At 36.2% G+C, this 14,017-nt stretch overlaps 1 long non-coding RNA gene across 8 annotated transcripts in view; it reads left to right on the forward strand.

The window, feature by feature from the left end:
- The window catches only part of LOC149199156 (uncharacterized), a 129,904-nt gene that overhangs the window by 65,118 nt on the left and 50,769 nt on the right, over nt 1–14,017 (forward strand). For all 8 annotated transcript variants that reach the window (XR_016253248.1, XR_016253247.1, XR_016253251.1 and 5 more), the window contains one exon: nt 9,017–9,089. This is a non-coding gene — a long non-coding RNA (uncharacterized LOC149199156). The remainder of the gene's footprint in view (nt 1–9,016; nt 9,090–14,017) is intronic.

Genomic DNA, 14,017 nt, shown 5'->3' on the forward strand with positions numbered 1-14,017 from the left:
AATTCTTTTACACAGATTGATTACTTCAAATATACATGAAACAATTCAATTTCCAGAAAAAATTACTTCAAACCCCAAAACATTTCAAATTCACAAGTGTCTCAGCAACAAATTTGATTTCTGTTTTTTTTTTTTAAGTACTTGGACTTATTTCTGTTGATTGAATTCCTCTGGCGGCAAGCTCTTCGACAAGCTAGGCTCTGGACAAGGCTAGCAGCAACTCCTCCTCGATGGCTCTTTCTCTGGCGGCAGGCTCTTCGACAAGCGAACAAACACACGCAGGCCACGCAGCAGCACGTAATGGTCGCCTCGCTCTGGTTCTACTCTACGGCTCTGGGCTAGCAACAGCTCCACGGGCTCTGGCTTCCTTGACCAGCACGTAGAGGTCTTCGACGCACAACGGTGCTCTCCTTGACGGCTCTGGCAGCACGCAAAGGTATTCGATGGGTCTTTGGGCCAGCAACAGCTCCACGGGCTCTGGCTTCCTTGACCAACACACAGAGGTCTTTGACTCACGGTGCTCTCCTTGACGGCTCTAGCAGCTAGTTGAAGACAGAAATCGGGGTTTAAAAAAGGGGCAACAAAATTAGGTTTTTTTTTGAAAAGAAAGAAACCCTAGTTGCTAGTTGAAGGTAGACTGTGGAGAAATTCAACCCTAGAAGTAACAGTTTAGAAGAAAATTAGAAAGAAATGGCTAAAATGACAAATGCAAAGTTCGAGTTGGAGAAATTCACAGGCCAGAACAACTTTGCTCTTTGGAAACTTAAAGTTAGGGATTCGCTGGTGCAACAAGGGTTGCACAAAGCTTTGGACGGGGCAAATAAGAAGCCTGTTAACATGAAAGATTTAGACTAGGAGGACTTGGATGCTCGAGCTCTCAGTACCATCAGGTTATGCCTGGCGGATGAAGTTCTCTTCAACATTGTTGAAGAGAGTACAGCTTCAGGCTTATGGGAAAAACTGGAAAAACTATATATGACAAAGTCGTTAACCAATAGAATTTATTTGAAAAGACAATTGTGCAGTGTTTGAATGAAGGAGGGTTCAAAAGTTGCAGAGCATTTAAATGTTTTTAATACACTTATATGCCAATTATTAGATATGGAAGTTAAAATTCAGGAAGAAGACAAAGCTATAACCTTGTTGTGTTCTCTGCCCGAGTCATGGGACCACTTCATAACTTCAATCAGTTTGAGCACTGCTGATTTTTTGAAATTTGAATCAGTTGTGGGAACTCTCTTGTCTGAAGAAGTACGAAGGAAATCCAGTACTGAAACAGCTGCACCAGAAGCCATGATAGCTAGAGGACGGTCAAAGGAAAGAGGAGAAAAAACAAGGGGTTCTTCCAGATCTAAATCAAAGGGAAAGAAGTGTAAGGCAAAATGTTGTCATTGCAACAAAATTGGACACCTTAAGAAAGACTGTTGGAAACGAAAAGAGTCTGATAACCCGAAGAAGGAAGCAAATCAGGTTGATTCAGGTATGACAGACGAAGTTTTATTTGCAGAAGAATTATGTATGATAGTTGAAACTTTACCTGTATGTAGTGTCTCTCAGGGTTTTGAAAGTTTGCTGTTAGACTCTGGTGCTTCTCATCACATGTGTCCACATAGAAATTGGTTTACTTCAGATGAAGATTTAAATGGTAGTTCTGTGTTTATGGGTAATAATGTAACATGTCAGAGTGTTGGGCTGGGAAATATCAGGATTAAAATGTATGATAACACAGTTAGAACATTAACTAGTGTTAGACATGTCCCTGAATTGAAGAAAAATTTGATTTCTTTAGGAGTGTTGGATTCAGATGGTTATAAGTTTACATGTCAAAATGGAGTGCTGAAAGTCTCTAAAGACGCCCTAGTTGTTATGAAAGCATAAAAGGTCAGAAATCTTTACAGACTCAAAAGAAGTACTCAGGTCATTGAGGTAGCGATTGTGTCAGAAAAAGAAGAAGGTACTCGCCTATGGCATCAGCGATTGGGTCACATGAGCGAGAAAGGTCTTCAGGTATTGATGAAACGTAAATCACTTCCTGATCTGAAATCTTTGAAGTTGGATTTTTGTAAACATTGTGTGTATGGAAAACAGTGTAAACAAAGATTTAAAACTGGAAATCATAATAGTAAAGATATTTTAGACTATATTCATTCTGATCTGTGGGGACCATCTCCTGTTGTATCATATGGAGGTGCTCTATATTTTTTAACGTTTATTGATGATTTCTCCCGTAAAGTTTGGGTCTTTATGCTGAAAAAGAAAGTTGATGTATTCAATATCTTTAAACAATTTAAAGCAATGGTAGAGAAAAGAACAGGCAAATCAATTAAATGTTTAAGAACTGACAATGGTGGTGAATTTACTTCAATAGAATTTGAACAATACTGTAAGGATGAAGGAATTGTTAGACATAAAGTTGCTGTTTATACTCCTCAGCAAAATGGTGTTGCTGAACGTATGAATCGGACTCTTATGGAAAGAGCCAGAAGCACGATCAACAATGCTAACTTACAAAAGGAGTCGTGGGCAGAAGCAATATCCACTGCTTGTTATTTAGTTAGCAGATCACCTTCAGTAGCAATTAATTGTAAAATTCCCGAAGAAGTTTGGTTAGGTCAGTCTTGTGATTATTCACATTTAAGGATATTTGGTTGTGATGCTTATGCTCTTATTCCTAAAAATAAGCATTCAAAAGTAGATCCAAAATCGAAATGTTATGTCTTTGTTGGGTATAACTATGCGGTGAAAGGGTACAGTTTGTGGGATCCGACGTCACGAAAGATAGTCATTAGTAGAGATGTAATATTTGATGAATCTTCTCTTTTAAAATCAAATGTTGAAAGAATTGAACAAGAACATGTATCGCCAAACCAACAAATTCAGTTGGAGGCTAGACCTTTCGGTGACAGTCAAAAGGAAGAAGAGACTTCTGGCGAAAAAGGTGTTGACGATACAAAGGAAACTGTTGAAGTTTCTGAACCAGTTCAGCAACCAGTCACTCTGAGAAGGTCTACAAGGGAAAGAAAAACTCCTAAAAGGTATGAAGATTCTGCTTCATCTTTTGATTTGATTACTGAAGATGGGGAACCTTCTTGTTACAGGAAGCAGTAGACGATACAGATTGTGAAAAATGGAAAACGACTATGGAAGAAGAAATGGATTCCTTGGCCAAGAACAATACTTGGGATCTTGTAGAACTTCCTGAAGGAAGAAGTGTTTGGATGCAAATGGGTCTTCAAACTGAAACGAAAAGTTGATGTAAGTATCGAAAGGTATAAGGCGAGACTAGTAGCAAAAGGGTATTCTCAGGTTGAAGGTATCGACTTTCATGAGATTTTTTCACCAGTTGTAAAACTTGTTTCTATTCGTATTGTGTTGGCACTAACTGCATTACTTAACCTTGAGTTAGAACAGTTAGATGTTAAAACAACTTTTCTACATGGTGATTTGAATGAAGAGTTATATATGGAACAACTAGAAGGTTTTGTACAACGTTGCAATAGAAGATTAGTTTGCAAGCTCAGGAAATCATTGTCTGGTCTAAGGCAGTCTCCTAGACAATGGTACAAGAAGTTTGACTCCTTCATGGTGAGCCAGAACTTTATTAGAAGTGAGTATGATCATTGTGTATACTTCAAGAGTTTCAATGTCATATTCATTATCTTAGCTTTGTATGTTGACGATATGCTTATTGCAAGCAAAAGCATGGAAGAGATCAACAGGTTAAAGGCTCAGCTCTCTAGGACGTTTGATATGAAGGATCTTGGAGCAACAAAACATATTTTGGGCATGGAGATACATAGAGATAGGAAAAATGGTAAGGTTTGGTTATCACAGCAGAAGTATGTGGAGAAAGTACTTGAAAAGTTCTATATGAACAATGTGAAACCTGGTAATGTTCCATTAGTTTCTTATTTTAAGCTTTCTTCGTTTTTGAGTCCTAGAACTGATGAAGAAAAGCAGTATATGTCTCATGTACCATATGCAAATGTTGTAGGCAACTTAATGTATGGGATGGTATCTACAAGACCTGACATTTAACATGTAGTTGGAGTTGTCAGCAGGTTCATGGAAAATCCAGGTGAAGAACATTGGCGAGCAGTGAAATGGGTGCTTCGATATCTAAGAGGCACAAGTGACCATTGCATCATCTTTAATGGTAGTGAAGGATCAGTGTGCGGATATGTAGATGCTGATTATGCAGGTGATTTGGACAAAAGAAGATCTACTATAGGTTTTGTCTTTACTCTTGCAGGTGGAGCAATTAGTTGGATGTCAAAGCTTCAAGAAACAGTTGCGTTGTCCACTACTGAAGCAGAATATATAGCTGCTTCAGATGCCAGTAAAGAAGCAATCTGGTTAAAGGGTCTACTTGATGAGATTGGAAGGACGCAAGAGAAAGTGAATGTACTTTGTGACAGTCAGAGTGCTATTCACTTGGCTACAAATCCTGCTTATCACAGCAGAACCAAGCACATTGATGTAAGGTATCATTTTCTGAGACATGTGATCGATGGCGGAAAAGTAGCTCTTCAAAAGGTCCATACACGGGAGAATTGTGTAGACATATTCACAAAGCCAGTTACAGTAGAGAAGCTGCGATGGTGTTTAGCTTCTCTTGGCTTGCAGAAGAGATGATGAATGGGCATGGGCAAGGGATTAGGAAAATTGTTGTCAAGGTGGAGTTTGTTGGAAATTAACAACTAATTAATGTAAATTTGGATAAAATTGTATTAGTTATTGACAAGTTAGTTTTATACCGAAACAACAGTTATGCAACTGAGGAGGCTCATATAAAACTGATGAATGCCCGAACTATTGTAATGGAGAATCATTTATTGATTGAATAGAAATTCCAATCCCTTGCCCCATGGATGTTTCCTTGACACCCTGTTAGGGTTTTACCACATAAATCTTGAGCTTTTTACTTTTGTGGTTGTATTTAGTTCCATTTTCTTTCTTGTTTAGTAACCTCTTGCAACTACATGAGATGCATCTGAATTCTCTACCCTAGATTAAATATCAAGCATAGGTTCCTTGGGGTTAATCAAGCCCTCCTTTAGATCCAGGGAGGACCTTTGTCGTCCTTGTAGATTTTGGTATTGTGTAACTGAACCTTAGAAAGCGTTAAAAGAGTCTATGATTTTTCCTTTTTTTTTTTCTATTTCTTTTTATGTCAAATCCAGTTCATCCTTTAAAGTCTAAACTCAGCCTACTTTTCTGTGATGTTTTTCCATGAAAATAATTTTTGCTAGACTTGAATTATTTCTGCGATTTTTTTTTTAATTTCTTTTTCACTCAACTGCTAGTCTATTTCACCTCGTGACCTTTTGAATTCGGGACCTTTTGAATTAGGCCCACCGACCCTAATGATTGCTGACTGACCCTTTGCTTCAATTTCAACCCTAAGAGTTTCGGGTTTTGAATCTCATACAGCAGGCATTTTTGGAAGAAGGGGAAAACCTAATGAATACTGTCAAGTCCTGAGATTGTTTCTTTGTAGTTGATATTGTTTATAATGAAGTATATATATATTTTTTCTAAATATTGGTGGTGGATATCTTTGTGTTGGTTGATGTTTTAGCAGTCATGCGATATTTAGAACATCTTTTCATGTGGATGGCATAAAATATCGCACAAAAACTGAAATTGAATCAGCAGCAATATAAATAGTAATGTCGTTCAAAATCTGAAATTGAATTAGCAGCAATATAAATATTTAATATTACAAGTTCAACCTTCTATTCCTTGGATATGTTTTCCTTGTATATGTTTCTGTAACCAAAAATGTGGCAAAGTGCCGATGTCCTTTGTTTTTTATTCGTGTATGGAATAGTTGAGATCTGGAGAGGTTTCAACAACATGATTCATTATCACATGTATTGCAGTTATCTAGCTTTTTAATCACGCACACTACTGCACACTTATACAAAACGCCTTTTTTTAAAGGCATCTCAAAGTATGCTAGATACAAAATTATAGAATGATATCAGGGTTGTTGAACTTAAGGTGGTCAAACACTCAAGTATCCATGTTGTTAGTTATTTATTCCTGTGTTGCAGTCTTCAAATCTTTTTTCTTTATGCACATGCACAGTTGCTGACCTTAGGGTGGTTGAACTTGTAATTTCATAACCTTTATTCCTTCTATATGGTTCCATAACCAAAACACGGCAAAGTAATCATGTTCCTGGTTAATCATTTATTCCTTGTATACGAGGATGTTGAGATCTGGAGAGGTTTCAACAACACGTTTCATTATCATGCGTTGCAGTTGCAAAATCTTTTCATTATAATGTGTTGCTTTTTAGAACAATATCAGGGTTGTTGAACTTACAATCTCATAATCTTTTATTCCTGGTATATGGTTCCATAATCAAAGTGCAGAAAAGTACCCATGTTGTTAGTTATTTATTCATGTTCAGATCTGGAGAAGTTTCAACAACATGATTCATTATCATGTGTTGCAATTTCCAAACCTTTTTCTCTTTTTTCATCATGCACACTCAGTTACAAGCAAAATCCTTTTTATCTCTAAGTATGCTAGATACGATTATAGAGTGGCATCAGGGTTGAACTTATAACTCATTACTTCTTGCATATGGTTCCATAACCAAAAACACAGCAATGTGTATTCAAATGTGTATGCATTTGCTGAGATCTCTGGAGGTTTAACAAGATGATTCATTATTTCATGTGTTCAGTTACCAAATATTTTCTCTCATTTTCATCATGCACACTTAGGTACAAGCAAAACTCCTTTCATAGCTAAGTATGCCGGATACGATTATAGAGTGACATCAGGGTTGAACCTATAAGTTACTTCTTGTATATGGTTTCATAAGTTATAACGAAGATACTTCTTGTATATGGTTCCATAAGTTATAACCAAAAACACAGCAAAGTACCCATGTTTACATCATGCATACTTCACTTACAAGATAAGATACGATAACGATAAGATACTTGTATTTATGTTCAACTAATGACCACAAAGTAGGTCAAAGGGACTGTGAGTACAATGATGTCCATAAAATGCGGGAGAACCAAACGGTCTCCTATAAAAAATACAATGCATGAATATAAAAGGTACAATGCAGGAACATACAAGATGAATATAAAAGTTTCAATGCAGGAACATAAAAGATACAATGTATGGAATGTCCTGACGAAGAGCAAAATGAGTAACAATGGCAGATATGACACCATATATCTTGGGCCATTTGAAATTATAAACGTAGTTTATGTGAATGGCTTCACCATGATATTAAACATCTATAACACCTATAATATGATATTAAATATCTAGACAGTAATCAGCTTGCTGTGTCTGCTAGATCTTTCTTGGCTTTTTCTGTTAATGAATACTGCAGTCTGGTTGATTTATGTGTTGCCATAATTTCTTTCTTTCCTTATTCATACCATGCGCAGGTTAGCGTTGCTAATAACATTTTGTAGGAGCCTATGAGTTTATCCCTCCCGGGACATGAAAGTTCATCATTTCAGCAGCTTTTCTAAACCATTTAGCAAAGCAGGGTCAATTCCTGATAACAAGCAAGATGTTTTTATTGAGCGTTAAATCAATGGTAATTGAATTGTGAACAGGTTTTATATTCAAAATGAACTTTTGTTCTCTTATCTCTATTCTTAAGGGCTGTCTAATCCCATTTCCACCAATGACTATGTTGTCACTTCTATTGAGTGGGGTTAAGAGCATGTTTTTCCTCCTAAGAGTTCACAGGTTCAAAACGAGATGGTAGAGTATGTATGCCCTTCGTAGACTTAGCAGTCAAATCACTGCGCGGAGGTGGGTCCCTTGTCCCACAAACAAGGGGGTCTCATACACTAATGTGGTGTCTAGCTTGGCTGTGACTTTAAAAATTGGATAATAATAATAATTATGGAAGGTATGCCCTAGGCAATTCTAGTTTTCTATTATTATTTGCTATCCTCGATGTCCTCGAGCCATAATATTTGCCATGCTCGAGTCCCACAAGCCTCTGATTTGTTTTGGTCATTATTGGACATTTATGCAATTTCATTTCATTACTGTGATTCAGCTGGTATGTGCTGCAAGTAACATGGCTGTTAATAACTCGCAAAGAAATTAGCACCACAGGGTTGCGGGTGGTCTCCTTGCTATCCTACATCTGACTTGCCATGCTGAACTCCCACTAACCTCCGATTTATTTTAGATATGACTGGACATTGGGTATGTGCAACAAGTATCATGGGTGTTGTGATTCAGCTTTTGGTATGTTCTCCAACTAATGTCTGTTGTAATTTGGCTTTTGGTACGCGCTTAGCGCCACAGGGTTGAAGAAGGTCTCCTTGCTATCCAATGGCTGACTTGCCATGCTCGACCCCCTTAACCTCTGGTAGATTTTATTTTAGTCATGACTGGACATTGGTATGTGCTCCCAAATGTCATGGTTGTTGTGATTCGGCTTTTGGTATATATGCTCCAAGTAACATTGCTGTTGATCAAACCGCAGCGAAAATTACTGCCAAAGCTACTGCCACAGAGTTGAAGGTCTCCTTGCTATCCGACATATGGCTGTTCTCTTGGTATGTGGTCCAAGTAACATTGCTGTTGATCAACCCACAGCGAAAATTACTGCCACAGTGATTTGGCTTTTGGTATGTGCTCCAAGTAATATTGTTGTTGATCAACCTGCAGCGAAAATTGCTGCCACGGTGATTTGGCTTTTGGTATGTGCTCCAAGTAATATTGTTGTTGATCAACCCGCAGCGAAAATTACTGCCACACAGTTGAAGTTCTCCTTGCTATCCTACATCTGATTGTAATTATCTTCTTGAAGATGTCTCAAAGTACATGCCTTGAATTTGTTATGCAAGGCATTCTAGATTTATGAAGTCTATCTTAGGTAATGTCGTTATGAGATATATTTTGTTATATTCTACAAAGCTTACCTTGTAGGCAATTATGTCGGATTAATATTAACCGAGGGCTCATGCATATAACCTAATATGGAAGTTTCATTACTTTGGTGTTACAGGCGATCATGCTATGTGGAAAGTCAAGGGAGGTAGTGAGTTCTGCTGTCAGAATGCTTAACCTTGCATTATCAGGTCTGTTTTCCCAGCTATTACAGTCATTTATTTATTGGTCAATTTTCCCAGCTATTACAGTTATTTTTTTACTCTTCTGTGTTCTGGTTTTTACTTAGTCGTAAGGTAGTTAAATGCTTTGCTTTTGTTCTAAAATTTATAGGTTATGCACTCACACACTTCAGAGAGAAGTTGTTATAAAATTTATAGGCTACGCACCTTCACACTTCAGAGAGAAGTTGTTCTAAATTTATAGGTTATGCACCTTCACACGTCATAGAAAAGTTAAATTCAGGTCTTGAAATGTGAATAAGATACGGAAAGTCTAAGTCCATTCATAACTTAATTTTACTACTGTGGACATTCATTCATAACTTATTTTTACTGTGTAAATTCAGAATGGAATATTTACCTATTAAAGTAATAATACAACCATATTAACATTAAGTGCAATATAAATGTCATCTCCTTCTTTTGCCTTTGACTCTAGAAACTAGTTGTCTTCTCCTTCTTTTGCCTTTGACTCTAGAAACTAGTTGCCTAGAAGTAGTAATAGTAATTTTTATAGTGTGTTGTACTTTAAGCAAGTAGTAATTTATAATGTATCTTACTCTATTTAGGGAAACTAGTTGCCTAGAAGTATAACTTCAGAATATAATATTTACCTATTAAAGCAGTAATACAACCATATTAACATTAAGTGCAATATAAAAGTCATCTACTTCCTTCGACTCTAGAAACTAGTATTTTTATAGTGTGTTGTACTCTAACGAAACTAGTTTCTTAGAATTAGTAATTTATAATGTATCCTAAACCAGTAATTTATAATGTATCCTACTCTATCTATCTAGGAAAACTAGTTGCCTAGAAGCTATGTTGCACTGGCTGTGGGGACGGGGGTTATGGGGGGATGGGTTTCTGGGACGGCTAGAGTGCACCCCTAAATTTTCAGGGCATGGCAGGTTGGGGATGGCAAGTGTGGCAATTAATTTTTATATTCATTAAAAATAAACTAAAATAAAATTTAGTAATTCAGCAATAACATGAATGATAAATTAAAAATAAAAAATATAAAAATTAGAACTATTATTAATTTTGAAATTCAAATTGGAAAATAAAATACTAATACGATCTAATCATCATTGCGCATCAGAAAAACAAATCTTGTCATCATTGCCTATCTTCAAGAACTTGAGAAGTACTATTACTCTGCCACAAGCTACAATCTACTATTGTCTAGATAATCATTCTATGATGCATGATGAATCATTTCAAAATTTAAATAGTAGCTAAACTTTAAAGACAGTAAAATTTAATGAAGCTGTAAACATGAACAAGTCATCAAAATTTAATTATAAATCCTAAATTAAGAGTATAGAAAACCGTGGATTGTAAATTTATAAATTATAGTCATAGACTGTAGTACAAAATGGCAAAATAATACAGTCACTAGTTTAGGTGCCAAATGGAAGTTTAGAAAACCGTGGATTGTAAATTTATAAATTATAGAGTCATAGACTATAGTCCAAAATGGAAAAATAATGCATAGTCACTAGTTTAGGTGCCAAATGGAAAAATCCTAAGTTACCAGGATTCGTATCTGGATACGGATACGGATACGGATACGGATACGGATACAGATTCGGATACGCCAACTTTTTGAAAAGCCAGGATCCGGATACGACAAGGATACGGATACGGATACGGATACGGATACGGATACAGATTCGGATACGCCAACTTTTTGAAAAGCCAGGATCCGGATACGACAAGGAAACGGCAAATATAAACAAATATAAAATATTTTATAATTATTAAATTTAAATTTATATAAAAAATAAAAATAGAAACACATTTTTTTAAATATATAATTTTTAGTACTTATCAAAATAATCAAAATAATTTTTACAAGAATAATATCAAAATTAATGTATCATTTATAAATATAATTTAATTATATAAAAATATTTAAATTATATATATATATATATATATATATATATATATATATATAATATTTAAAAAAATTATTAATTTAAACAAAATTAATGTATCATTTATAAATATAATTTAATTATATAAAAATATTTAAATTTTAAATATATATATTTTTATATAATATTTTTTTAAAAATTATTAATTTAATAATATTAAAATTAATACATAGTTTATAAATATTTAAACTTTAATTCATAGTTATTATATTTATATTAAATGGTTATGAAACTTAATTTATAAAAGTTACTTTTCTACGCTTTAAAAAAATTTAAAATTTAATTAAAATATCTAAATAAACGTTTGGTGGCTTACCATATATGCATTAAAGCTTATAATAAGGAAAAAGTAACTAGCGGCAAACTAGAATAATTTATTATTCGCACTTTTGATTTTTTTCATTTTGGTTGACGCTCAATTTTCTAGTTTCACTGACACCCGTTAATAATTCATTTCTTAACCCAATAATGGTTTATTATTCCCTTTTTTGATTTTTTTTTCATTTTAGTTGACGTTGAATTATCCAGTTTCGCTGACGCCAGTTGAATAATTAATTTATTGACACATATTATTGGGTTATCCATTAACTCGTCCGCATATTTTTTCATTCTGATGTTTGCGCTGACGTCTGCTTCAGAATTTTGCGCTGACGTCTGACAACTTAACACATCGAACAATGTTGGGGGCGTATCTCCTCGTATCCGGATCCGGATCCGTCTCCGAATCGGGGATCCGCGGATCTAGCCCTTTGGCCTGGCGGATCCGGTAACATAGGAAAAATCAAAACGTCTCAAGACAACAAAAAAGGAAGTATGAGTCCATCTCCATAGTAGCATGAAGGCTGAAGCTACTTAGAAATTCATATCTTCTGCATCAAGTTTATTTGAAAATGCTCGAACCTCACTTTATTCTCTCCCGTCATCGTGAATGCTTTGCAATTGCAGCTCAATGTCATCTAATGGTACATTAACCAATCTTGTATGGATAGATGGTCCATCATCATCATCATCAATCTGTGAAGCATCATGAAGGCTGAAGCTACTTAGAAATTCATATCTTCCGCATCAAGTCTATTTGAAAATGCTCGAGCCTCACTTTATTCTCTTCCATCATCATGAATGCTTTGCAATTGCAACTCGATGTCATCTAATGGTACATTAACCAATCTTGTAAGGATAGATGGTCCATCATCATCATCATCAATCTGTGAAGCATCCTCAGGGTCTTCATCCCACTGTGTTGCAGGTCCTTGTAAATACTTTGGTGTCTCCCTTGTAAGAAGGCGAAGATTGTTGTGCACATAAACTAGTTTCTCTGCTCTTTTAGAGGTAAACATATTCTTCTTAATAGAGTGGATAAAACTTAAATGTATGTTAGAAAATTAGAAAGGCAGAAAGATTTTCTTATCTTAATAATTACCTATGATTTCTTAGCATTCTTTTTAACTTCTTTTAAGTCCTCTTTTATCTTATTATCATTAAGAACTACCAAAACATAAATGCATGAACATTAAAACAACAAGGAGACATGATGTAGGCTGTTATGCTCTTGACTTGCTAGAAGATACCGGAATACCAAATATGCGAAGAAATATACCGAGAACACAGAACAATAAGTAATAACAGCATGTATTTTATTATTCAGAAAGGAAAGCAATGTTCACTTGCCTCTTCGAGGGGGCAACCTCCAATAGAGCTGGGCTTAATTACAAAATAAGACACTCCCGCTCCTCGAGGGGAGTCTCTATCCTTTATATAGGATTCATACATGCAATACCATGGGTCAGTACCATGGTTCTTATTAATACCATCTATCTAATACCATGGCCCATTTGCAACTAACTGTGGTCCCTTCTTTAAATGCGGGTCAACCACTTACAATTATTAATATGGGCTTTATTGACTCTTTAACTAACTATAACTATGACTCGACCCTATTACATAAATAAGGGGTTAGGGTTGGACCCTAACATGCCCTCCCCCATAAAAATAGCCTTGTCCTCAAGGCTAAAGCTGCGGAAACTGCTGAAGAACAGTGGCTGGTTCCCAGGTCGCATCTTTTGGAGAGGTGTCTTTCCACTTGACGAGGACTTCCTTGATCGTGCGACCGTGCAGGTGTCATTCTCGCGTGTCAAGAACCTGTTCAGGTTGGAGCCAGATTGAACCTTCTTCATCCAATTCTGGTAGACTGGTTTGAATTCTGCAATGGTTCCCAACCACTTTCTTGAGGCATGAGACATGGAAGACGGGATGGATTTTTGCAGTGGGTGGCAAGGCTAGCTTGTAGGCTACTTCTCCGATGCGCTGAAGTATTTGATACGGTCCGTAGAATTTTGGAGATAATTTCTGACAACCCTTGTCTTTGAGTGATGTTTGCTTATATGGTTGCAGCCTCAAGAATACTTGATCCCCTTCTTGAAATTTGCGCTCTGAACGATGTTGGTTTGCCTGTTGCTTCATGCGATTTTGAGCTTGATGGAGATTCTCTTTGAGGTGGGCCAACATGGTTGTACGGTTCTGTAGGAGCTGATCTATTGCTTGTACCTTCGAGCATCCCTGGATATAAGAAGTAGGTGAAGGCGCGAGTTGACCATAAACTGCTTCATATGGAGTCATTTTGGTGGTGGCATGATAGTTATATTATACCACCATTCGGCTAGAGGTAACCACTATACCCATAGATGTTGCTTTTCTAAAGTGAAACACCTGAGGTAGGTCTATAGACATTTGTTGACTGCTTCAGTTTGACCATCAGTTTGGGGATGATAGGAAGTACTGAGTTATAGTTGGGTACCTTGTAACCTGAAGAGTTCCTGCCAAAAGTTATTGGTGAAGATCGGGTCACGATCAGACACAATGGAAGTGGGCATGCCATGCAATTTGAAGATCTGGTCCATGAAAGATTGAGCCACCAAAGCTGGTGTAAAAGGGTGGGGTAGGGCACAAAAATGAGCA

This window comes from Pinus tabuliformis, chromosome 2_1, assembly GCF_031772625.1.
Source record: "Pinus tabuliformis cultivar Carrire ecotype Pingquan chromosome 2_1, CPIR1, whole genome shotgun sequence".
Taxonomy (NCBI): domain Eukaryota; kingdom Viridiplantae; phylum Streptophyta; class Pinopsida; order Pinales; family Pinaceae; genus Pinus; species Pinus tabuliformis.